A 23,777-nucleotide genomic window follows, 5' to 3' on the forward strand; every position below is an offset into this window, starting at 1 on the left:
AAAGTCTCTCTTGAATGTGAAATCCTGCCTTGCCCATGCCAGGCCCCAGACACTCAGAAGGGGGTTGGAGACTGCATTGTGTGAGGACATGCACAGCCCTTTCAGGTGTGAGTGACCCCTCCTACCCTCCCTCCTAGCAAAGACGGCTCATCAGGAAATGCAGAAAACCCTTTGTGTCACTGTCTAGTGTGAGGTGCAACCAGCCCAACTGTCAAACTGACCCAGACAGGGAATCCACAAACAGGCAGAGTCACAGAAATGGTATAGGCAAGAAAATACTCACTTTCTAAAAGTGGCATTTTCAAACACACAATCTCAAAATCAACTTTACTAAAATATGTATTTTTAAATTGTGAGCTCAGAGAGCCCAAACTCCACATGTCCATCCACTCCCAAAGGGAATCTACACTTTAATCAGATTTAAAGGTAGCCCCCGTGTTAACCTATGAGAGGGACAGGCCTTGCAACAGTAAAAAACGAATTTAGTAATATTTCACTGTTAGGACATATAAAACACATTACTAAGGGGGTCATTACAACCTCGGCGGCGGGAGCCAGAATACCGCCATTGCTGGCGGTATGGCTGGCTCCCTATTTTGACTTTTCCGCTGTGCCAGCAGACGGTAACAGAGTTACCGTCCGCTGGCCCAGCGGAAAAGTCAGATCAACATTGCCATCGGCTCGTAATTGAGCCGGCGGCAATGCTGATGTGCAGTGGGTGCAGTATCACCCGTCGCGCATTTGGCAGTGAAATGCGCGACGGGGCTCTGCCTGGGGGCCCCTGCTCTGCCCATGCCAAGTGCATGGGCCCCCAGGGGCCCCCTGAGTCCCCTTACCGCCAGCCTCTTCATGGCGGTGCAAACCGCCAGAAACAGGCTGGCGGTAGGGGAGTCATAATCCCCAGGGCAGCGCTGCATGCAGCGCTGCCCTGGCGGATTATCACTGCCGGGGCTAAAATGGCGGTAGACCGCCGGCCCAGGCGGTGCGACAGCGGCGCTACCGCCGCGGTCCAAATACACCGGGAGGCACCGCCAGCCTGTTGGCGGTGCTCCTGTCGTTTTGGCCCTGGTGGTCAAAGACCGCCAGGGTCATAATGACCACGTATATGTCCTACCTTAACCATACACTGCAACCTGCCCTTTGAGCTACCTAGGGCCTACCGTAGGGGTATCTTACATGTAAGAAAAGGGAGGGTTTAGGCCTGGCAAGTGGGTACACTTGCCAAGTCGAATTTACAGTTAAAACTGCACACACAGACACTGCAGTGGCATGCCTGAGACATGATTACAGAGCTACTTATGTGGGTGGCACAACCAGTGCTGCAGGCCCACTAGTAGCATTTGATTTACAGGCCCTGGGTACCTCTAGTGCACTGTACTAGGGACTTACTAATAAATCAAATATGCCAATCGTGGATAAGCCAATTACATACACATTTTCTAAAGGAGCACTTGCACTTTAGCATTGGTTAGCAATGGTAAAGTGCCCAGAGTAAAAAAACAGCAAAATCAGAGTCCAGCACACATCAACAACCTGGGAAACAGAGGCAAAAAGTTAAGGAAGGCCAACCCAAGGATGAAAAGTCTAACACGTAGTATTAGGTTCGTGTAGGGTAGACATAGGTTAGGTTAAGTATAGCGGGGGGAAGAGAGTCCTCATTTTTTTTATTGTTGGGGGGTTGGCTGGAGGGTCATGTCACAGTCTTTGTGTATATGTTTAGGCCATAGGTTAGGTTAGTACATGTAGTCTTAGCTTATGTTGTCCTACTTGTATTTTGTCTCTTAAGGGGGGTGGGGGCAAAGTTTAGAGTGTGGTGTTACAGGTGTAAGATAAATTTAGAATAGGTTAGGTAGGTGTAGTTGTTAGTTAAGCTTAGTTAGTATAAGTTAGTTTAGCATAGGGTAGGTTTTAGGTAATTTTTGGTACATGTTTTTACAATAAATCCTGTTTATCTTAGCCTAATAATTGTGTAAGTTGATTGTGTGTCTGGAGTTCTCATCAGTCCACTGGCCAAGTTGGGGGAATGGCCTAGGATATGCTTACTGTCTTGATTACCAGGTTTACCATGTGCATTACCTATGACCAAGGAGCTGTCAGAATGGCTGCTACATACATTCCTCTAGTGAATACATTTGCCATCCAGTGTTCCAGCCATTCACAATGTGTATGTGTACTTTATCTTGGACAGGTAAATATGGCACTTCACCTGTCATTGGTGGGGTCCTGCAATTTCATTGTTGGCAAGTGTGGTGCATCTGCCAACAGGCAAATTTGGATCTGTATCCTGCAACACTGAGAGGCAGCCATCACTGATAAGGTTAGCTTTTCCTGTACCACACAAATAAGTTGTACTTGTACTCCTATCTAGGTAAATTACCATTGAATTGGTTCAGAGCCATACTTGCCGTGTGTCTACTTCACCTGAGTGTCACTTTTGGTGAGGCTCAGGTGGCACAATGCCCTGTCCCGTATGTACAAGGTGGCATTAAGCCACTTTTTGTGCCTTGACGCCAACTTGTATATATGGCCCCTTCACATCAAGCACTTTGCGTGGAATGTGTGAGGAATGGGTGTTGCTGTGGGCGTACCACGACAACACCCATTGTGTTTTGACACTGCCTCAGATTTTGGACTGTTTGGATACCGGATGCTGGGCCAATATCTGACGCCAGACCAGAGGTGGGTTTAGCATGGCACAATCTAGGAGTAATACTTACATTTCTACTGGAGTTTTTGCTTTTACTATGTGTGCTGCATTCTGCTGCACACAGAGTAAGAGCACTTTAAGTTTGTTGTTGTGCAGGAAGGTGTTACTTCCTGCACAAAAGCATTCTTCCCGTCAATGCAGCCATCCTTGCAATATGGTGCAAGGGTGGCTGCATTGGCACACAACATCTGATTTTCACTTGCGCAGGGGGGTACACAGGGTTGCGATGTATTCTTATGTATGTGGCACATCTGTGCCTTTTACAAATGATGGTGTGTGATGCTGCCTAATTTTGCACAGCAGCACTCACCATCATTTCCTATTTGATCTAGCCCTCTATCTTGTCAGATGGTGAGATTGCAGCCACTTGTACAGCTGCACACATGATGTTCACATACATGCACAATGTGTTGTATGCATTTTATTTTGTGGCCATCCGAATGTGATGCATATGGTTGTGTGTTGGTTGTTTTGGGGTCATCCTCTATGGATTGTGTTTCGCAGGTTGCAAGCTTTAGGGCAGATTTTTTCTCACTTGGCATGGCTCAGGGCAGCTGCAAGATGTGTTGCAGTACACTGCAGCAGTTTAAACACGCAGTGATGTGCCATATTTATTTGAATGCAGTACAGCCCTGCAATTCTCCCTGCTCCTGTACAGATTTGTGCTCCCTGCACCAACACAGGCATTGTTGCAGCATGATGACGGGGTGCCTGCCATGAAGTTGATTCAGGGTCTATGTGTCCTGATGCAACCCTTCAGCATGCATTGAGTGTGTCCTATGTGCCTCCCCCTTCTGCCATTAGTGGAGTTCCAGATATCCCCCCCTGAAAATTACCCTGCATTTGTGGTGGTTCCTGGTAGTCTGTGGTGTCCTTTCCTGCAATTCCAGTGACCAGCTCCTCCGGGATGACCGCAGCAACCATCATCTCTAGCTCATCCAGGTCCTCCTATGGTGCAGGACTTCAACCTCCAGTCTGCAGTGCTGCCTTATGGTTCCTGGTGAGTTTCTCCTTAGTCCTACGCTTGCAATTGTGCCAGCGCTTCTTGACCTCAGTGACAGTCCTCTTCACCTCTGCAACGCTGTTGATTTTGTTTACTATTGCCTGCCATTTTGCATCTGTCCTACCGACTGGCAATTTGGAGGTTACAAAGAGCTGGTGTTGGTGCTGCATCATCTCTCTGCCTAAAACGCCACTTGCGCTTTCTCTTCTCCGTCTCCTAGGACTTTTCTGGACCCTTCTGGCTCGTCCTTGAGTGACTGAGGTCTCCCTGGGGTCTCTCTTGGCCTGATGATTCATTATCTCTTGCAATTGCACTCTTTCCTGCTTGTGCGTTTTATTTTTAGGCTAATTCGGTGCAAAAATGGTGCTAACCCTTTTGTGATATGTTTGCGTGCCACAAAACGGTCTAGTGCCACTTTTGCAGCATTCAACTAATTTTTCCTTATGGCATGTTGCACATGTTAGCATTTTTTTTGCACGTTAATCATTCCTTAGCGCCATGTGCAAGTATTCCAGGTCACATTTTAAGCTGGATCGCGTGCAATAAATAGGCGTTTTAAGTTTTGTTCTCGTTTTCTTGCATTAAGTTTGGAAAATAAGCCATCCAGTTCATAAATGATGAAAATATCTATATTTTATATGTTTGTCTTTCTACAGTATTTTGATTTCCCCCCATTTTTAACAAGGATTTATGAACAACCATTCATAAAACCACTAACCTATCATTTGCACCATAAAGGCTAGACCTATTGGCTTACCTAATGACACTGGACAATAATATGCATGTACATTTTAGATATACATTCTTCCTGCTGCTTTCCTTCCCGTGTAAACCTCACCCTTGTGAAGGAAGATCAAGTTGCCTGAATCTTGCTTGCTATGGTTGGGGCAGAATGTAGATCCAAGCATTAGTTTGCATGTGAGCCCAAACATTCAAAATTATTTTCCCTTAAGAATGAATTGCGGGAGGATGTGAATGTGATATATAACGGCAGCCTTGAGAACGTTCTGAAGAAAGGAACGTTTTTTCCTTTTTAGAGGTGAAATCAGAAAATCGCGTGTGGGCCCAACTTGCACCATGTACTGGCAGAAAACACATTTAATGAAAAAGAAGCGAATTCAAACATTTATTTCCTACCCAGCTTTAAAAGATGCACAATGATTGACTCTGACTTTCAGGTACAGGTAGAGTGATTAACTTTCTAATATGAATTTCTAATTCAACAAAAAAATCCTCAAGTGCAAGCAAAAAGGCATGGCCTGTGCCAAGTCACAATTTTGGTACAACTTGATCTTTACTTAGGTGAAAATGTAATCAATTAACATTGTAACACATGTCCAGAGGCAAATATATAAGCCTTAGTCCTCAGTGGAGATCGAAAAAATAAGCACACAGATACACAAAAAGAGTAGAGATTAAATTAGGCAAAAAAGATTCCTCAAACTTAGGATATCTGGGTTCAAGCAAAATGAAAATAAAATAAAATGTTTTTCAAGTTGCAAAACAACATCTGTTATTGAGGAGCCGGCCCCTGGGGGGTAGTGGTCCCCAGGGCCATCAGTGGCTCCACCGGGGGGTGGCGTGGCCACCCTCCAACAATCATAGCCCTGGGGAGATGGTGTTCCCTGGGGCTAAAAGGGATCCAAAACGGACCCCCTTCACTGTTGTTTTATGTATGCCTCGGGGAAGTGGTGATACCCGTAGCAGCGGTGGGGGGGGGGGAGGGCGATTGAGTCCCTCTGCACCCTAATTTGTTAAATGCCCCAGGGAGTCGTGGACCTCGGGGCTGTGGGGGGAGCCCGACCGCCCCCCCCGCACCAAGTATCTCAAATGCCCCAGTGGGTGGTGGTCCCCCCTCCGTATATTTCGGTATATCCCCAGGGACGTGGCAGTCCACTGCCTGCTCTGAAAAAATGTTGGTGCCCCCATTCACAAAGGGGACGAGGTCCCTTGGGGACCCCTTTTCATTTTCAAAAAGGTTACCACCAATTTGAAATTGGTGGTAACTATGATTGTTTTGCGACTGCATTCAAGGTCACAAAACAATCATACATGAGCCTGTGAGTCGCTATTAGGAAAGGGTGCCCTTGAAACGCCCCTTCCAAATAGCGAGTCGCAATCGTAACAGGTTACCAACTCACAAAATAGGGATGGCAGACACTACAAGGCCATTTTGCAGTCGCAAAAGGCAAATTTGTCCATTTGTTACGACAAACTAGCTTTGTACATCTGGCCTTTAGTCTTTTGTAAAAAACAAATTGTTTGCGGATGCTGGGCTTAATGTGGGAGGAAAAAAAGGGAGTCTCTAAAGGGCATGTGGCCTATCTAATCAAATGCATTGCTTAACTCTAAACTACATTTCTATTTTTCCCATAGTGTGCCAACCGACCAGTATTTTGGTGCCTCCATGAGTTTTCTGTCATTGCTTCTAAACATACAACACAACAACTTACATACTCCTAAAACCAGCCAGGTCTAATTGGCTTGTCAAATCATCTTTGGCTGTTAAGGATGATTAATTGACAAAAATGATTTTGTTGTAAATAATTAATATTGAAAATTGAGTCGTTCTGAAAATGAGAGACTGTGGATTAAACAGTACTGAGGTCTGTACAGGGGGTAGTGGTCTTCAGAGTGTCTCGGTCACTCGTGTTAGGTTCACTACATGGTAATCACATACACCCCTTTTCTCTCCACATCTCGCTCATCTCCATAATCTTACACCTCATCTCTGTCCTTTTTAGCCCCCTCTTTTTACTCTAAATACACTTCCTCATTTCTTTTTCACTTCACCACCCCCCACTCATCTCTAACAAAGGTATTTTCTTTTACTTTCTTCTTGTCAATATGTTGACAACTGTGTATCTCATTCATACACATGGGCACAGAATCACAAGTACAACATAAATGCATGACTAAAGCTCTGTGGCTCTGCAGAGAGGCCAAGGATTAGAGGACTATGTATTATGAACACCTTTTTTACGCACCAGCAGGCGCTGTGAGAAACTTTCACTGCCTTCAGCATCTACTGTAGACCTCTCAGTTGTGGCCCCTAATAATCACCTGGAGGCGACTCAGCTCGAAGTATGCACTCTATAAGGGTAATATGATACACAAAAGAAATAAAGAAACACAACTTCCTGGAAATAGCTAGTACTCTTAGGGAATTAAAATAAAAAAAAATATGTGAAATATAACTAAGAACTAAATTGCTAACAGATCTATATTAATGCGAAAAATGCAGCTGTCGCACAGCTGCATAACTCCTGTGGACCTGTCAATAAATTCAGAATAGTGATTTCCAAGAGCACATTATTTTGCCATATAGGTAGCCGGGATTAAACAACACATCTCCTGGTTCCATATCTCCAAGTAGTCCACTAGACCACAATTGGGGTGTCAGTGATTCGGATGGAAAGGCAAAGGGGCTGCCCCTCCCAGGAAATCAACACTCTGTTATGATCCCTAGGAGGTGATAAAGGGATTAGAATTGAAATATAGTATGAAGCGTAATCACATTCAGTAAACTCAATCTCCAGATGAATTATCTTTCAACATGACCTGTTTTAAAGGGGAGGTTTAGAATGAAATCCCAAAAATATGGAATATGACTCTAAATTCCCCTGCTCCCCAATGAACATCTTCAAAGTCTATGCACACAAAACATGTCCGTACATGTTCAGTGTTTCTTCAAGGGCATAAATTGTCCTGTGAAGTGATATTGGAAAATTAGCCACCCTACTAGGCTCTTGCAGCGATGTCTGGGGTCCATGGCTATGAAGCCCAGGGAAGGGGACTCCCCTTTCCTGTGTCTTGCACCACCAGACTATGGATGTGAAGCCCAGGGCAGTGGAGACACATTCCATGGGCCTTGCAGCACTAAATCACAGTTGTGAGGCCAGAAGATGGGACAACACTCCCATGGGCCTCATAGATGTGGATCATGGTGGGGTGGTACAACACCCTTCCCCTGGGTTGCAGTGCTACACTATTATTGTTAGGACAATGATAGAGGACTTCCCTATCCATGGTCCCATCTCCTGGGCCTTGCAGCACTAGACCATGGTTGCCAGGTCTAGGGCAGTGGAGGTCCCTACCCTATGCTTCATAGCCATTGGTGTAGCATTGCCAGGTCATGGGGAAGTGCCTTTCTTCCCTGGACTTTGCAGCCATGCTTATGTTCTGCGAGGCCCACGGGTTAGTGGGCTCCCTCCCCTGATCCTTTCAGCGCTACATCATATTTGAGAGGCCAAGGAGGTGGGAGGCTCCTCATGTGAGCCCCTCGCCTGGACCTTATTGAAACTGTCTCACAGCTCTGTGCCATGGTTCTGTGCATAGGTCGATGTCAAGGTCCATGTCCTGTGATTTCACATTGCATGCAAATTAGAGGGCCCTAACACATTCCCTTTCTGCCTGGACATAGCCATTGGTCAAGGGCATAGCAATGAGTGGTGTGGCAGGTGCAGTAGCACTGGCCCCAGGTGTATTAAGTGCCTAATGTTCCCAAATGATGGCTTTATTTTACTGTGCAACCAGTGAACAAGAGTGAGGGAACACTTTTACTTTGCACCAGCATCCATTGCACCATTGCTGTGCTACTTGTCTCTCTTCCATGGGCATTGCAGCCATGTTCCAGAGCTGTGAGGCTTTGGAGATGCCCTCCCTCCCCTTTTGCATTGCAGCCAGCAGTGGTTGGAAACTCAGGGGAGGAGGCTCCAGTCCATGAACTTAGCAAAGCAGGAGTATGGCTGTGAGGCTCATTTGGGGGCCCCTCAAAGGGTGTAGCTATCAGTAGTACATCAGGTGCAGTGACACCAGGGCTCATGAATGTTATGGGCCCAATGCACACAGATTATGGCTGCATTTTACAGTCTTTCATCATTGTCTTGCATCAGGGCAGATGGTACATTACTAAGCCACTGGTCCCTTCTCTTGTGCACCACATAGCCATGATCCAGAGCAGCGGAGGTCAGGAAAGGTCAATACTCCCTTAGGACTACCAGCCATGGTCCAGTGCAGATAGGCCCAAGGAGGGAAGCCTGCTGTTTTGGGCCTTGCAGCACTGGTCTATGGATGCAAGACCCAGGCAAATATGCCCCTCTGCTATCAACAGTGCAGCAAGTGCAGTGGGACTGTGGCCTAGTGGAGTTATGGGTCCAATGCGCTCAAATTATGGCTGTATTTTACTGTCCACAGAAAAGTATGTATAAAGGGATGGGTGGAATGCTTTGAATTAATCACAGCAACGAGTAATTACTCAGGCTGCATCCCACTCCATTGTTATTTTGCACACCATGACACCTCAGTTTGGACCCAGCCATATGCAAATCAGTCCTGGCCCTGCTCCAATGGGAACAGTACAGACTGAATGACCAGGCCAGGTCTTCCCTGACCCAGAACACAAGCAACCCAGGACAGGTGTCATCCTAGTTAGGGATCATCATCCAGGTATAGCTTGGTTCCAATGACACAGTGTGCACAGGACCCACATCTGGGCATACCCATTCCACATATGGGGACTCACTAAAGTATACAAAAATGTGAAAGATGGAATGCTCAAATTTATCTCAGACGCTGCTGAAGCTTATGCCCCCTATGATCAATTGAGGTCCACTATGGAAGACTCAACCTAATTTGAAGCCCTCTCCTTCCACCATTTATCTTTATATTTTGTGCACTTCTAATTCGAGAGATTTCACTTAGCTGATGAGGCACTGATATATTGTTTTATACTGTTATATCCCTAGAAGTTCTATTGAGATTTTTTTGCTTTTTTCCTCTGTTTTAGACATGAAAATACTATCCATGGTGGTAAATCCTGATCAGACACAACTCTAGAGGCCTTCCCTCTCTCCCATGGACCTTGCAGCCATAGTGCAGCAGTGTGAGTCCCAAGAAAATTGCCAGGTTAGTGGGCCTGGCTCACAGCATTATTTAATTGCATTTAAATGTGTGCTTTCCAGGTTTTGTTCAAATTTAGGATGAATTAATTGAGAGGAGATGTATCTCAAATCTGTTAACTGAATCTGCATTATGCTAATTTACAAAATGAAATGCACTCTGGAACCATGTAATATATATTAATTATTAGTATCAGAACAGTTAAAGGCTTCAGAGGATGTTTGAAAGAGTGTTGTAGACATGGCTCATGGTACATGACATTAAACCCTTTTAGCCTACATCTGATTGTATTTTGGAAGTTTCCGGTGTTTTACAGTGACTAAGGTGATGCCTTTAATAGAAGTCAAGCTATTTTCAATTGTGCTATTTGCTTTCATAGCTTTTTTGCACATACCCTTTCTTGTAATGGGTATGTTGGAAACCATCTTGGAATTGTAATCCACACTGGGACCTTACGGGTATTTTACATTCTGAAGCACGTCTCATTATGGCATGAAGAAATATGACCACATCATAACACTGTGAAGGAACTCCACAGTTCCTTGTTGCCAGCCCACACCATCTTCAAGCTAATCTGCATTATCTACAAAGCTATCACAACGCGTTCACAGTCCACAATCAGCTACCTTTCCCATCACTCCTTGACTCTATGCTTGCCATTGACCCTGTATAGTGGTCTGCTACTTTTGGCTATGTTTGCACTATACGACTGACACACCTGCCTTCTTGGATGACAAGCTTGCCCAGGGACAAGCTTGCCATCTCCAGTGGCTCTCCACGCATCTATGGCAAGGACACCTTCAGGCAGAAGATGTGATAAAAGTAGAAAAAACAAGAAAAAGGCCTTTTCCATCTATGCCAAAAGATCTGGATTGTTATTCCCTTACCCATCCTGGCAGCCCAAAGTCAGTTCCAATTTAGGAAATAGCAAATACTCAGCTTTTTAATCAAAACATAACCATGATGCAGTCGTGATACATAAACCATCTACTCCTCCTACCACATGGTGACTGTACAGTGCTTAGCAGCCTTTCGGTTTGGTTTGCAATATGTAAATACTTACATATGTATCCAATACACTAATCTGGAAACACACTGTTAACATCCAATTGAATTTAGGTCAAACCTTTTCATCCAGTGTGACTAAAATCATGTATTTCCAGTTAAATGAAATTGAATACGTATGTATTTATTTTATTAACATTAATATTTATGCTGTTGTTTTACTGATATCCATGACAAGAAAGTTGCCACTTGCAGAGTCACTCAACAATAGTCAATTGGTGGCACTTTCTATGATATAATTTTCTGCGATTTCACGTTGTATGCAAATTAAGGTTGGCCTCACACATTCCCCTTCTGCAGTGGCCCCAAATGTCCTAAGACCTGCACTGGGACACATGCTGGGACATTCATTTCTTCTTCTCGATACATGTAAGCAACCCTAGATGTACTCTCTGCTTAATGGTGCTTTTCTTTTTGAGTGTATCAATTCTCTAGGAGGACATTGTTACTGTGTGCATTTTCCGTGCTTTTCAAGTGATGGGTATGGCGGGCTTATTGAACAGTACGCCACTGCAAACTTTTCTCCTGAGCATATTGCGTTTTGGCAAGAGTTGTTAAATAATGGTTCCTGTTGGGAGCATGGCTGACGGTGGGGTGCAAGAGGAAGGACGTTGCCTATTTGCTGGTTGAAGTAAGACATATTTTAAATTAGTGAGCCCCAAACTCAAAAGTCACTCTAGGTTGTTAAGCCCCCGCCATTCACATTTGCATATCACCTGCTGTTGGCATACAGTGATACAAATGTCTATTGTATCATTGTTATTAAAACATCAAAATGATGATAGTATGCATGATATAAAAAGTAATTACTAACTGTTCCTTTTTACCATGGTCTTGGTGACATTGGGTTTGCTACTTATTCTACTGCTCTTGTTATAGAATGATTAGAGGTCAGTATCTGTGCTATATGTTTCTTTGGACGCCCTGGGCAGCACAGTCATACACATTCTGGTAGTTTTGTCCACTTCCTTATTTTTGAAGGTTCAGAGCCATGCCTGCAGCCTGAGTAATTACCAGTGGCTGAGATTCATTCAAGCATTTCATCCATCACTTTTTATATCTTTTAGTATGTCTTGGTATTCTTGACAAGCCCATCCCTGTTTGTTTTCAGAGTTCTTCCAGTTCTTCCTTTGCCTTCATTCAGCTGGTCGCTCTTTCATTGAAGAGTTCTGTGCGTGGCTTTGCTGAGACTCCTGCCTATATTTTGAGTTGGATTCTCAGGAGTTTTATTTGGAATCTTGGTCAGCTATTGCCTTATCTGGGCACCAGTACCTGTATCTTTGTCATATTCACCTCTCCCTCTATGCATCAAGGATGCAAGTGTTGGTCCAGAATGGGGTTGCACATTCTTCTCCTTCATATATTTTTGAAGTAGTGTGGCTCAGTGTCTTGGTGCTCATCTCTGGCATATACACTCATCGTCGGGTCATGGATTCAAGTTTCAATGTCAGATCATCAGAAGTGCAATTTTAAAAAAAACCTCACCTGTGGAATAAATGGAGACAAGAACATTGGGAATTATAAACATGTAGGACAAACCCTTCCAGGGCAGGACAGGTTCCTCACTAAATTGGTTTCTAGAGGAAGCCTGGTGGGGATCCTTCCATGCTTCCTGAGACCCTGAATAGTCAAAAAAAGTGTGGAAGAGGCATCCTTACTAAATTGTAATCCACTTCAATATACCCAATCTACCTATTACAGCCTTTCCATTACCAGGGTATTTACCTGAGCTCTGGCAAGCACTGGGCCGGGGGAGAGCAAAAGGATCTCTGCCAAAGACCTTTGGGAGCCCGGTTTGTACTGCAGCGCCCACCCAGCGAGGAGCAAGCCAGATGATGAAGCATGCCATCTAGGTGGGTGAGGGCTATTGCATCCCAAGACCTGTGGAATTATTGCTGACAAATGTTTAAATTATTCTTTGGTCATACAGCGGAACAGCACACATTTTTTTTAATTCCCTTCAGCCTCGAGTACATAGGACACTCGGTTCATACATTGTTTAATTCTGAGAGCTATGTTGCTTTTACCTTGAGTTCCAGTGTTTTAGTGTTTTGTCTTATTCCTTCCACCCTTTTGTTGGTGGTGACGGATCACCTGGTCCCACTGTCACGTTTCTGGATAAAATCAATAGCGTTCCCTAACCCACCTAAATGGCTCCCCGTGTCATGGGTTTTTATCCCTTTTTCGCTGTACATTCCCCTAAAATTTCATTGGTCCATGGTTATACCCCACTATCTTTACCCAGTTAGAAAACAGATTATGGCCCTGATTATGACCTTGGCGGACGGCGGAGGCCGTCCGCCAAGGTACCGCCGCCAAATGACCGCACCGCGGTCAGAAGACCGCGGCGGCCATTCAGACATTTCCTCTGGGCCGGCGGGCGCTCTCCAAAAGAGCGCCCGCCGGCCCAGAGGAAATGCCCCTGCAACGAGGACGCCGGCTCAGAATTGAGCCGGCGTAGTTGCAGGGGTGCGACGGGTGCAGTTGCACCCGTCGTGTATTTCAGTGTCTGCTTTGCAGACACTGAAATACTTTGCGGGGCCCTCTTACGGGGGCCCCTGCAGTGCCCATGCCATGGGCATGAGCACTGCAGGGGCCCCCAGGGGCCCCGCGGCACCCCCTACCGCCATCCTGTTCCTGGCGGGAGACCCGCCAGGAACAGGATGGCGGTAGGGGGTGTCAGAATCCCCATGGCTGCGGAGCACGCTCCGCAGCCATGGAGGATTCTGTAGGGCAGTGGTAAACCGGCGGGAGACCGCCGGTTTACCCTTTCTGACCGCGGCTGAACCGCCGCGGTCAGAATGCCCTCGGGAGCACCGCCAGCCTGTTGGCGGTGCTCCCGTGGTCGGTGACCCTGGCAGTCACCGGCCGCCAGGGTCAGAATGAACCCCTATGTCATTAATTTTTCACCCCATATTAGTTTACAGACATTTTATTGGTCCATATGATTGACGTCTTCAGAGGTAGCACGTCCGGTATGATTTCATCCTTCTGTAATTCTTTGCACATCTTTTGGTCAGTAGCTCCATTGTCTTCACCGGTTTGAACGACCTTGTACATTATACTAATCTACACTGTTGCATATTAGCTAACACTTTCCTACAAGCAATATGAATTTCATGAGAACAGATCCACTATGGTTACATTCAGTTTCTAGTTGAAGAAAACAAGAGGTCATGTCCTTTTGCAACGCAGCACACTGCAAGTTAGGAAAAATACATTTAATATGAGAGCTAGGCAGCTAAGCTTCATGCTAACTTAAGGCCTACAAAGTTCATTAGTACAATTTCAATAACGTAATCATTAATAATTAGTATGAAACTTATTCTCTTACAATAATTCATAAACATTAGTCATTTTTATTAATCCACGTATACAGTGACGGCCACTCCCCGTGGTCACATTTCAGGTGCACGTTTAAACAAACCCTAGTAATACAGTTTCTATGCAGCATTATTGCACACTATTTCATAACATTTCATGTAAATATAGATTATATAAGCTACGCTCTCTCAGGTGTATTAGAGCACTATTTTTTCCTCCTGCTCACTGGTTCATTTGAGTGCAGGTTGTTCTCATCTTGTAGGGGGAAAATATTTTCTTGACTTGTGTGCCCCCCTTTGAAAGAAATGTTCCTGATTTCTGTTTTCCCTTGCTGTTTCCTTAGTTTGCTAGTTCCTTGACCAGTCAGCCATTCTGAGCATTGCCCTCTTTTATTTTGTTTTGGAAAACAGTTGGGGGTTATTATTTTTCCATTTTGCATTAGGTTACCTGTTTTGACTTTGGCCACACACACTCACACTCGACCTGTAGCCCTCCATCATGCAGATGCTATACAAGAATCTGGAGCCATTGAGGCAGAATGTGAGTTCTTTATTACATGTTAGGCCAGTAGGCTCCAGCAACAGCAGGTACGTCCTGTCAGGGCTCCATCCTCCCTCCAACTGTCCGTATCTCCTAACTTACGGTTCCCACCATCATTATATTATATTGTTCACTGTTAGCATTCCAGAAAGCAGAGAAACACAGGATATTACACAAGGACGATTTGTGCTAAGAGTAATCAAGATTACCATTAACAATTTGAACATTTCCTACCATACAAAGAGTGTGGGTCCCCTAGTCGCAGAATTAATCAAGAGCCTTAATTATTGCACACACACATTGGAGAAACTCAATTTACTAACAGGTTAAGGAAATGTGGCACCACAAGTGCCTGTGACATTTGCAAAGTAAATGTTTCTTATAATTTATTATGGTTCCAATGTTCAAAATTTGTCAAGTGCTGCATTTTTGTGTGTGAAAAACAGCAAACCCCATCACAATATTGTTCTGTAATTAGAATGTAATTTAAATTTCGATATCTTGTATAAGCACTAGAGTACCAGGTTCTTTGGCGCCCAAAGAGTTAATAGTCAATCACGTCAATGATATTTTCTGCCATTTACAGTTTTACAGCAGAAATAATTTTACATTCTGTGACGTGTTTCATATTTTCTATTCAATTATGGGCTTACAAGTGCCAGCATTCAAAGCGAGCTGACAGCGGTCAATGCTAGGACTTAAAAAGCCATACCTCGCATGGAAAAAGTCAGTAAAACTGTAATTTCCAGAGTCCAGATGAACGCTGAATAAAAAGGCAGAAATGCTGAGCGTGCTGATGGTGGCATGGAGTTTGTTGACAAAACTGGCAGATTGGTGCTGACTACAAAAAAATAGACTGTTGCAAACTGGCCAAAACATTTAGAAGTAGTGGTGAAATATTCCTCTTGCAGCCTTCCTAGCACTGCTCCAGCTTCGGCAGGAGCTGTAATTCTGCGAATAAAATCTTTGATGAAGGCCTGTATGCCTCTCACGGTAAGTAGGTCACGCGCAATGTGTCATTTCTGCTGCCTCTTTCTATGCCTATAGCAGCTTGTGTGTTACAACACAGGTGATTGTGGGCTTGGCTGGGGGGAATTAAACGCCCACATCAAAGACCCGGGGAGTGCCAAACTCTGCAATTGGACTGACTCACTTCACAGGTGATTTTATTGCTACCAGTCTATTTGGAACGTCTTTGGTGAGCCCAAAATCACCCTGCGGAAGGTATGTCTCGCAACATCAAAGTGATGCCGCGCGGACTTGGAGCGTGTTTCGCTTCTCTGTTCAAAGGTATTTAAAGCTGTCGGGCACGCATTGAAGATAAAATCTGCCTCGAGTCTAAACAATCATTGCTAAACTTGATATATTTGCAATTTTTAATTTGAAATGCTTTTTGTTCGTACGCATAGTTACACTTGTGCAGAGAGATTTGGAAAAAAACAAAGTACGAACTGAGAAGCATTAGAAGGAGACAAGGTCATAGCTACCAAACAGACGAAGCCACGTGTGACTCTGTGTCAATACTGGGATTTTAGCCATCAAATAGTTTCAAGCGTGTATCTGTTTGGCCCCGAGCTACAAAAGTGACACTGCAAGTCCCAGAATGCAGGTGATCCTGCCAAAAATAGGTCTGGCTTAAGATGTTACGCATGACATGGTATTAATCTGTGTGAATCAAGTTAAGGGGGGAGGTATAGGGTTCCCAGAAAATGCCTGCCTGTGTATGTGCAGCTTCACACTGCTACATGTCAGAAGGACACAACTTCTCTATTTTTTTTTACTCTCATTATACCAACTATTGCTATCAGATTTGTTAGTCTAGTTGATTCAATAAAGCCTACAAGTCCCAGAATGCACATATTTTCAATGGAAGCCCTAAATTGGATGCATAAAGTCCTCTTGATGTGGATTCTAGATGTGAAAGAGAAACATTCAGTCACTACTGGAAAACGGGGCCCAAGAAGTGCAGAACTATAATGTCCCCTGATAGATGTCATTACTTTGCAGGCCTTACATCGGCAATCATTGCATCGCAGGTACCTTTTAGTACTCTTTGATTCACATTCTTTTACTTTGCAGATAAGGTACTTTAGTAATGATTTAGTGAACCAAACCTTAACGATATATGTGTCTATTTGGATACATATAGATATATATTTAAATTATTATACATACGTTTAGTGATAAATAAGTTAACTGTACGTTAATAAAAATACTGTTTTGCGTATAAAAAAGCTTCAATTAAAAATAGAGGAATGGTTATCAAATTGTTTTAAATTATTATTAAGTTTTCTTTCATTAAAAGTATTGTAAGTAGTGGCGTGGCCTGCGGAGCATGGCGGCGGTCGTAAAGCCGTGAAGATCAGCGGAGGTCAAAGCTGAGAACATAGAAATCCTGAGAGGAATCACACAGAAGTAGACCCGAGCTGCAGGAGATAACTAGTGGATGTCCCCTCAAGCGGATGTCCCTTTGAAGCCCCCCATCCGAGCATTTAAAAACTGACTAGGGCACGGCATGATACTGCGATCCGAAAACTAAAACCTCCTCCAGTACTGTGCAAGAGCTCGGCTCCTAATATACACACAGGTGTGAGATGGAGACAATGGAGGACATTGCAGACTCAAAGACCAGTAAGCTACGGTGGGGGCGCATGTGCTAATTCCTGACCGTTCTGGTGACCCAACTAAGAGAGAGCGGAGCGGCCATCTGGAGAAAAGGAAGGAAAGCGGGCCTACAGGCCTGGGCAATTCTATATCAAGACCAGAGACTGTAGATTTTCCTAGTAATTTATGAAGGAAAGTCTTCATTTTATTAAAGACACAGAGGCGAGTATTATGCTTTAGTCTTCTTTATTTTCAATAGCAGCTGCAGTCAAGAACAGAACTACTGATCCCATAAGGCCAACAACAACGGCCAATGAGGATCAAAAGATAGTTCTAAGAAAACACACCAATCACTAACAATCTATCCTAATAATACCTATCTTGACTGGGAACAGCCCTCCTTTCTTGTGCAAGCTTAAACCGCAGAAAACAAAGGAACAATTAAACCAAAAATACAAATCGCTAAGCCTAGTGCTAAAAGTTCTTGTAAAGAGTAAATCAGTCTTTGAGCCAACTCCGGAAGGGTATTCTGAGAGGACGGAGAGAAGATCGTAGAGGCAGAACCGGCCAAGAACGAAGCAGCTGAAGAGACGAAGGCAGGAGCCTTATGTCGTTGACTGTTGTCCCGATGTAGAAGCTGAAAGGGAGGGAGATAAATAGTAGAGTTAATTTTGTAGCGGCGGGATAATACTCGCCTCCGTGTCTTTAATAAAATTAAGACTTTCCTTCATAAATTACTAGGAAAATCTACATTTTATGGTAAGACCAGAGGCTACTATTATGCTATTTTAAAGCGTATTAATCACGTTGAAAGAGGCATGTTCAATCGGTTTACAATAGAAAACTTTAAAAACATTGTCATTGGACCAGTCAGTCGACCTGAGAATATCCTCTAAGCGGGAACCGGCCCAAAAAGCTTTGGACGCCATGGCTCCCCTAGCCGAATGGGCCCCAAAGACGGAGACATCAATACCAACCAAGGACCTAATCCAGCGGACCCAACGAGCTAAGGTTGGGGAGGACACAGGTTTGAAAGGTTTCCTGAAGGATATCAGGAGCTGGGTAGAGGAGGAATTCCTCAGACCAGCTGTCTTCTGTTCATAAACTTTTAAACATTGACCTACACAAAGTTTAGGCTGATCTGGAAAAAAGGGGTAAAAAAACTGAAGAAAGGTTAGTTTTTGTACATCTGACCACATTAAACATAACCCCAGAAGGAGTGAACTGACGAGCTGTAATGTCCAAAGCTTTAACATCAGACAAGCATTTGAAAGACACCAGACATAAAAGCATAGTCAATTTAGCTGAAAGCTGCTTCAACGCTAAAGAGGCATTATCCGGCCATGACACAAACAATCTTAGTACAGTATTAACATCCCATACAGAACTATATTTTGGTTTTGGAGGATTGGAAAATTTTACTCCCTTTAAAAGGCGACATACCAAGGGATGTTCTCCAACAGGTTTTCCCTGTAAAAACACATGTGACAAAGAAATAGCCGACCTATACAAATTAATGGTACGGAAAGATTTACCTTTGGAAGCTTCTGCTGCCAAAAAATTGATAATCATTGTTACATCTGCTGTAAAGGGATCAACCTGTTTTCCCACACACCAGCAATGCCAGAGATCCCAAGCTGATCGATCTGCTTTCTTTGTTCCTGGAGCTCTAGCCATGTCCAGGAAATTTGAAGCTTCTGTTGAAATAGAAGTGCCAGGCTGGGATTCCCTGAAATTTTCCAAGCTGAGAGAATGAGAGCATTCTGGAGAATTAGGTTGTGAGATAGGCCTTGAGGATTGGTTAGAAGGTCCGGGATCGGAGGAAGCAAGAATGGAGGTTCTATTGATAGTTCTAGGACAGATGGAAACCACACCTGAGCATGCCAAAAGGGAACTATGAGTGCTATGGAAGCCTGTTGGCGTCTGACATGCACTATAACCCTGGAAATCTAAATGAAGGGGGGAAAGGCGTAATTGAGGGAAGAAGACCAGTCTTGAGAAAAAGCATTGAATGCTAGAGCTAGTGGGTCTGGATGCCAACTGAAGAACTTTGGTAGTTGTGCATTGAGACGTGATGCAAAGAGATCTACGTCGAAAGGACCCCACTTGTGAAGGATGCTGTTGAAGACCTGCACATTGAGCATCCAGTCGCTGGAATCCTGAAAATGTCAAGAGTACCAATCTGCTACCTCATTGAGGTTGCCCGGAAGGTATTCCGCTTGTACTGAGATTCTGTTTAGAAGACAAAATTCCCAGAACCCTTTCGCCAATTCCACTAAAGGCTTGGACCTTGTGCCCCCAAAGCGGTTGATGTAGCGGACCACGGAAATGTTGTCCATGCTGAGTAGAACAGAACAGGAAACCCTGTCTCTTGCAAGAATTCTGATTGCAAAGGAGCCGGCAAGCATCTCTAAACAAGTTATGTGCAGTTTTGACTCCTCTCGTGACCATAAGCCTCCAGTCGAGACTGTACCACAACGGGGCCCCCAGCCCTGAAGGCTTGCATCTGATTCTAATACTAGCTCTGGGGCTGATGCAAAGATGGTCCTGCAGTTCCAGGCATCTAAATGATCTATCCACCATTGGAGTTCCTCCCGAGAGTCCTGATCTAGCTCTATGGAATCTGAATAGGCCAACCCTCTTTGGAGGTGGCGTATTTTCAACCTTTGCAATACTCGATAATGTAGAGGACCTGGGAAAATAGCTTGAATTGAGGAAGAGAGAAGACCTACGACTCTTGCAAGGGATCAGAGAGAAAGTAGAGAATTGCGAAGGATGAGCAGAATTTCTGACTTGATAGATTTTATCTTTGAGGAGGGAAGAAGAAGAGAAGCCGAAACGGAATCTACGAGGAAACCTAGAAATTCGATCTTTTGGGTCTGTTCTAAGGAAGATTTTTCATAGTTTATGATAAAACCTAGGTCTGCAAGTAGCGTGTAAGAAAGACGCACTTGAGCCAGAAGGGAGGAACGATTTTGATTCATCATGAGAATATCATCCAGGTAGATAATGAATCTGATGCCCGAGCCCTGAGAAAAGCTGCTACTGGTCTCATCAGCTTTGTGAAACACCATGGAGCGGAAGAGAGACCGAAAGGGAGAGAAGTAAACCGGAAAGTCTGACCGGCCCATTGGAATTGAAGGAATTTTTGAGAGTCGGGGTGTATGGGCACGGTTAGATAAGCATCTTTTAGATCTAACCTTACCATCCAATCTCCTTGTAGAAGGGTATCCCTGAAATGTATGATGGTTTCCATCTTCAAGTGTCGATAAAGAACAAACTGATTGAATTGCCGAAGGTTGATAACTGGTCTCATTTTTTTGTTCTTTTTCTGGACCAGGAAAACTGAACTGAGAAACCCTGAAGGATCTAGGGGACAAGGGATTATCACCTGTTTCTGAAGTAAGGCTTGAATTTCTAAGGAAATTAGGTCTGTCATTTGTAAAGAAAATTGAGGTGGAGGAGAAAAACAGTTTGCAAAGGCTCTGCAAATAGCTCTATAATATATCCCTGAACGGTATTTAACACCCAAGGATCTGATGTGAGTTCTTTCCATTTTGACAGGCAAGTTGAAATACGACCCCCCCAGAGCATGAGAAACAATCGTTTGACTTACCGGTTTGAGAGGAGAACTCTGTTCCTGAAGCCCCTGTTCCTTTGGGGCTAGAATTGTGGCCTGTAATCTTGAGATGTTGTGTTGCCGTAGTAACCCCGGGAACCTTGGTTGGCATAGGTACGGCCAGCAAAGCGGTTCCTGCCTCTGCCAGCCCTGGAAAAAACACGTACCGAAAACATCTTCTTCAAAGATTGTTGGGCTGTATCAAGGGACGAAAAAGTCGCCACATATTTACTCAACTCCTTGATAAAGGAGTCACCAAAAAGCATGCCTTCTGCTTTGACCCCGGGGTCCGAACCAGCCAAGTTGACCAGCTTCGGGTCAAGTTTGAGGAGCAGGCCTTTCCCTCGTTTGTGCGTAATGGAAGAGTTGGCGTTCCCCAGCAAGCAAATGGCCCGTTGGGCCCACAAGGAGAGTTCCACTGGGTCGACCGAAGCTTGTTCCAATCGAGCCGATTCTGCCAGGTCGAAAATCCGAGTTAGGGGACCTACCACGTCTAATAGTTTGTCTTGACAAGAAGACCATGCTTTATCAACCCCTTTGTGTGGGTCCTTGCCATATTTAGTAAAAAAGGTTATGAGAGAAGTATCAATAGATGGGGTGGCAGTAACTTTTGATGAAAGGGCAGGACGAGGACATTCCGATCTGAGTTTAGCCCGCACCTGTTTATCAAGGGGAGTACGCAGTCTGGCCGTAACATACTCTGCCACATGGTCCGTAGGGAGCCATTCCGTCGAGTTAGGGTGCTGGATGCTGGAAGGATCGAACATTGGCACCCCTTCGGCATCTAGAATCGTGCAAGAGCCCGCAAAATCTTGTGACCCACTTTTGGCTTTTTTGGGAGGAGGAGGGGAGAAGACATCTCCCACGTCCCTATCAGAAGTATCCAAATCCGAATCAGGGTCTTGCACTTCCTCATCGGTGTCCCAAATTTTTGATATATGGATTGGCGAAATATGTTTAGTTTTAACCATGCATTTCTTTGGTGTTTTATTCAATAAATCCTCCTTTGCTGGAGGCCTTTGAGGAGCCACATCCTCTGCCAGGTGTGAACTCTTGTCACTTGCCATTAGCGTCCGTTTAATATTTTTTGAAGGATTTAGACGCTTTCTGCCTTCCCCCGCAGATTGGGCCAGCATGGTTTTTGACACCAGAGACACCACAGAATTTTCTAAATTTTTTGATAATTTCTGCCATGAAACTACCATGGCCTGCTCAACTGAGGACTGAATGAAGTCATTCAGATTGTCTTTGAGGACGTCTTCCTCCTCCTCCTGAGACAGCATTGGAAGGTTAGAGCTGTCCATGGTAATAGGGAAAGAAAACTAAAATAACTGCCCAAGAAAGGGTTAATATTTTCTACCCCAAGACAGTTGAAAGAAAATCCCGGCTCCAAATGAAACCTGCAAGTTGGAGAAAAAAAAAATTGAAAAATCGAAACTGAAAAATCGAAACTGAAACCGAAACTCCACAGAATTTGGAGTCCGGCGCTGTCAATCAATAACTGAGTCTTGAAGAATGTTCCCCCAGCACCTGACAGCGGGAGAGCAGCAGGCAATAAAAACTGCGCTGCAATGAAAATCCCTGGAGAGTGACCGGGGTAAAGAACGCTGCCTTTGAAGACAGGAGCGTAGCGAAGTTCTTCCAAGTGTTCTTGTGTAAACAACAGAATGCTTGGGCAGACGCGCTCGACGAAGCGTGAAAGGAGAATAGTTTTCTCCTCAGCGGGCGCTGAGATAACCGCGCGCGCTGAGGCAAGAACGGTTATTTAGAAGAGACGCGCTCGCGCTGCCAACGTTCTAAAATTGCGGCTACAAGCCAGCTAATGCAAATAAACGCACGTTAAATACAGAATAAAGAAGTAACAAACATTTAAAGTATACATACACGTAAGAATACATATGAGCCTAAATATACAGTAGACATAGGAAGTAGATGTACTTATCTTGACTGCGAGCAGCAAGAAAAGAGGGCTGTTCCCAGTCAAGATAGGTATTATTAGGATAGATTGTTAGTGATTGGTGCGTTTTCTTAGAACTACCTTTTGATCCTCATTGGCCGTTGTTGTTGGCCTTATGGGATCAGTAGTTCTGTTCTTGACTTCAGCTGCTATTGAAAATAAAGAAAAGACTAAAGCATAATACTCGCCTCCAGTCTTGCCATAAAATTCTGATTATGCTTCTCCTTCTTCACTATTTATTATTCACAAAATACAGCAGCCAATAAAATAAAACTTTTATAAAAACTACAAATCCCATAAACAAGAGGTTAAGGTTCACCACCAATCGACCTCCATACTATCACATATCTTCGATAACCTCCATACTCGTTCCTCTTTCTTTGCTGCTTCGCAATGAGATAAGTACCATTATTTCCTTCCTACGATTGCATTAACATTTTGATTTACAGCCCGATCACCGCTGCTGGAGTCATCAGCGTGCAGTGTAAACACTGCTCAGGGCTGGCAAGCGGAGCGCAATCGCCCGGTTTTGAAATAATTGCACCCAACGGGGTGCCAGGAGGCAAAGAGGAGCGAGCGCTTGCAGCGAGAGGACCATAGTCCTCTTTCTAGGTCGCACCCCGTGCACGCTCCTCGGGCTTCTGCCAGATTTAAATTCTGACATTGAGCTTACACCGATAGACCCGGCTGTAATCAGGTCAGCTCCCGCGTCAATACACGGTCGAGCAGAGCGTTCCCCACACGCCTACTCGCCAGGTCTGACATTTGGCTATCACAGTCTTTGCCTGAGTGGGTAATACTTATTATATGTACCTGTTTTTTTTATATATATATATATATATATATATATATATATATATATATATATATATATATATATATATATGTATACATATATATACACACACATCCTTGAGAGAGGTTCTAGAAGCTACTCCTTCTACCTTAATTTTGCCCCCTATACATCCACACAAGCTTGGGGACCCCCCCATTTCCTCCTTGCAGGGGAGCTTTCTTGCTCAGATCTGTACACTCTGACCACCATGAGTGGGCAAAA

General features: G+C 44.4%; 1 long non-coding RNA gene across 1 annotated transcript in view; it reads left to right on the forward strand.

Annotated features, from left to right (window-relative positions):
* LOC138283292 (uncharacterized) overlaps positions 1–23,777 on the forward strand; it is a 57,522-nt gene that overhangs the window by 29,003 nt on the left and 4,742 nt on the right. Inside the window, exon 2 of the long non-coding RNA XR_011201171.1 lies at positions 9,499–9,617. This is a non-coding gene — a long non-coding RNA (uncharacterized lncRNA). The remainder of the gene's footprint in view (positions 1–9,498; positions 9,618–23,777) is intronic.

The sequence above is a fragment of the Pleurodeles waltl genome, chromosome 3_1 (genome assembly GCF_031143425.1).
Source record: "Pleurodeles waltl isolate 20211129_DDA chromosome 3_1, aPleWal1.hap1.20221129, whole genome shotgun sequence".
Taxonomy (NCBI): domain Eukaryota; kingdom Metazoa; phylum Chordata; class Amphibia; order Caudata; family Salamandridae; genus Pleurodeles; species Pleurodeles waltl.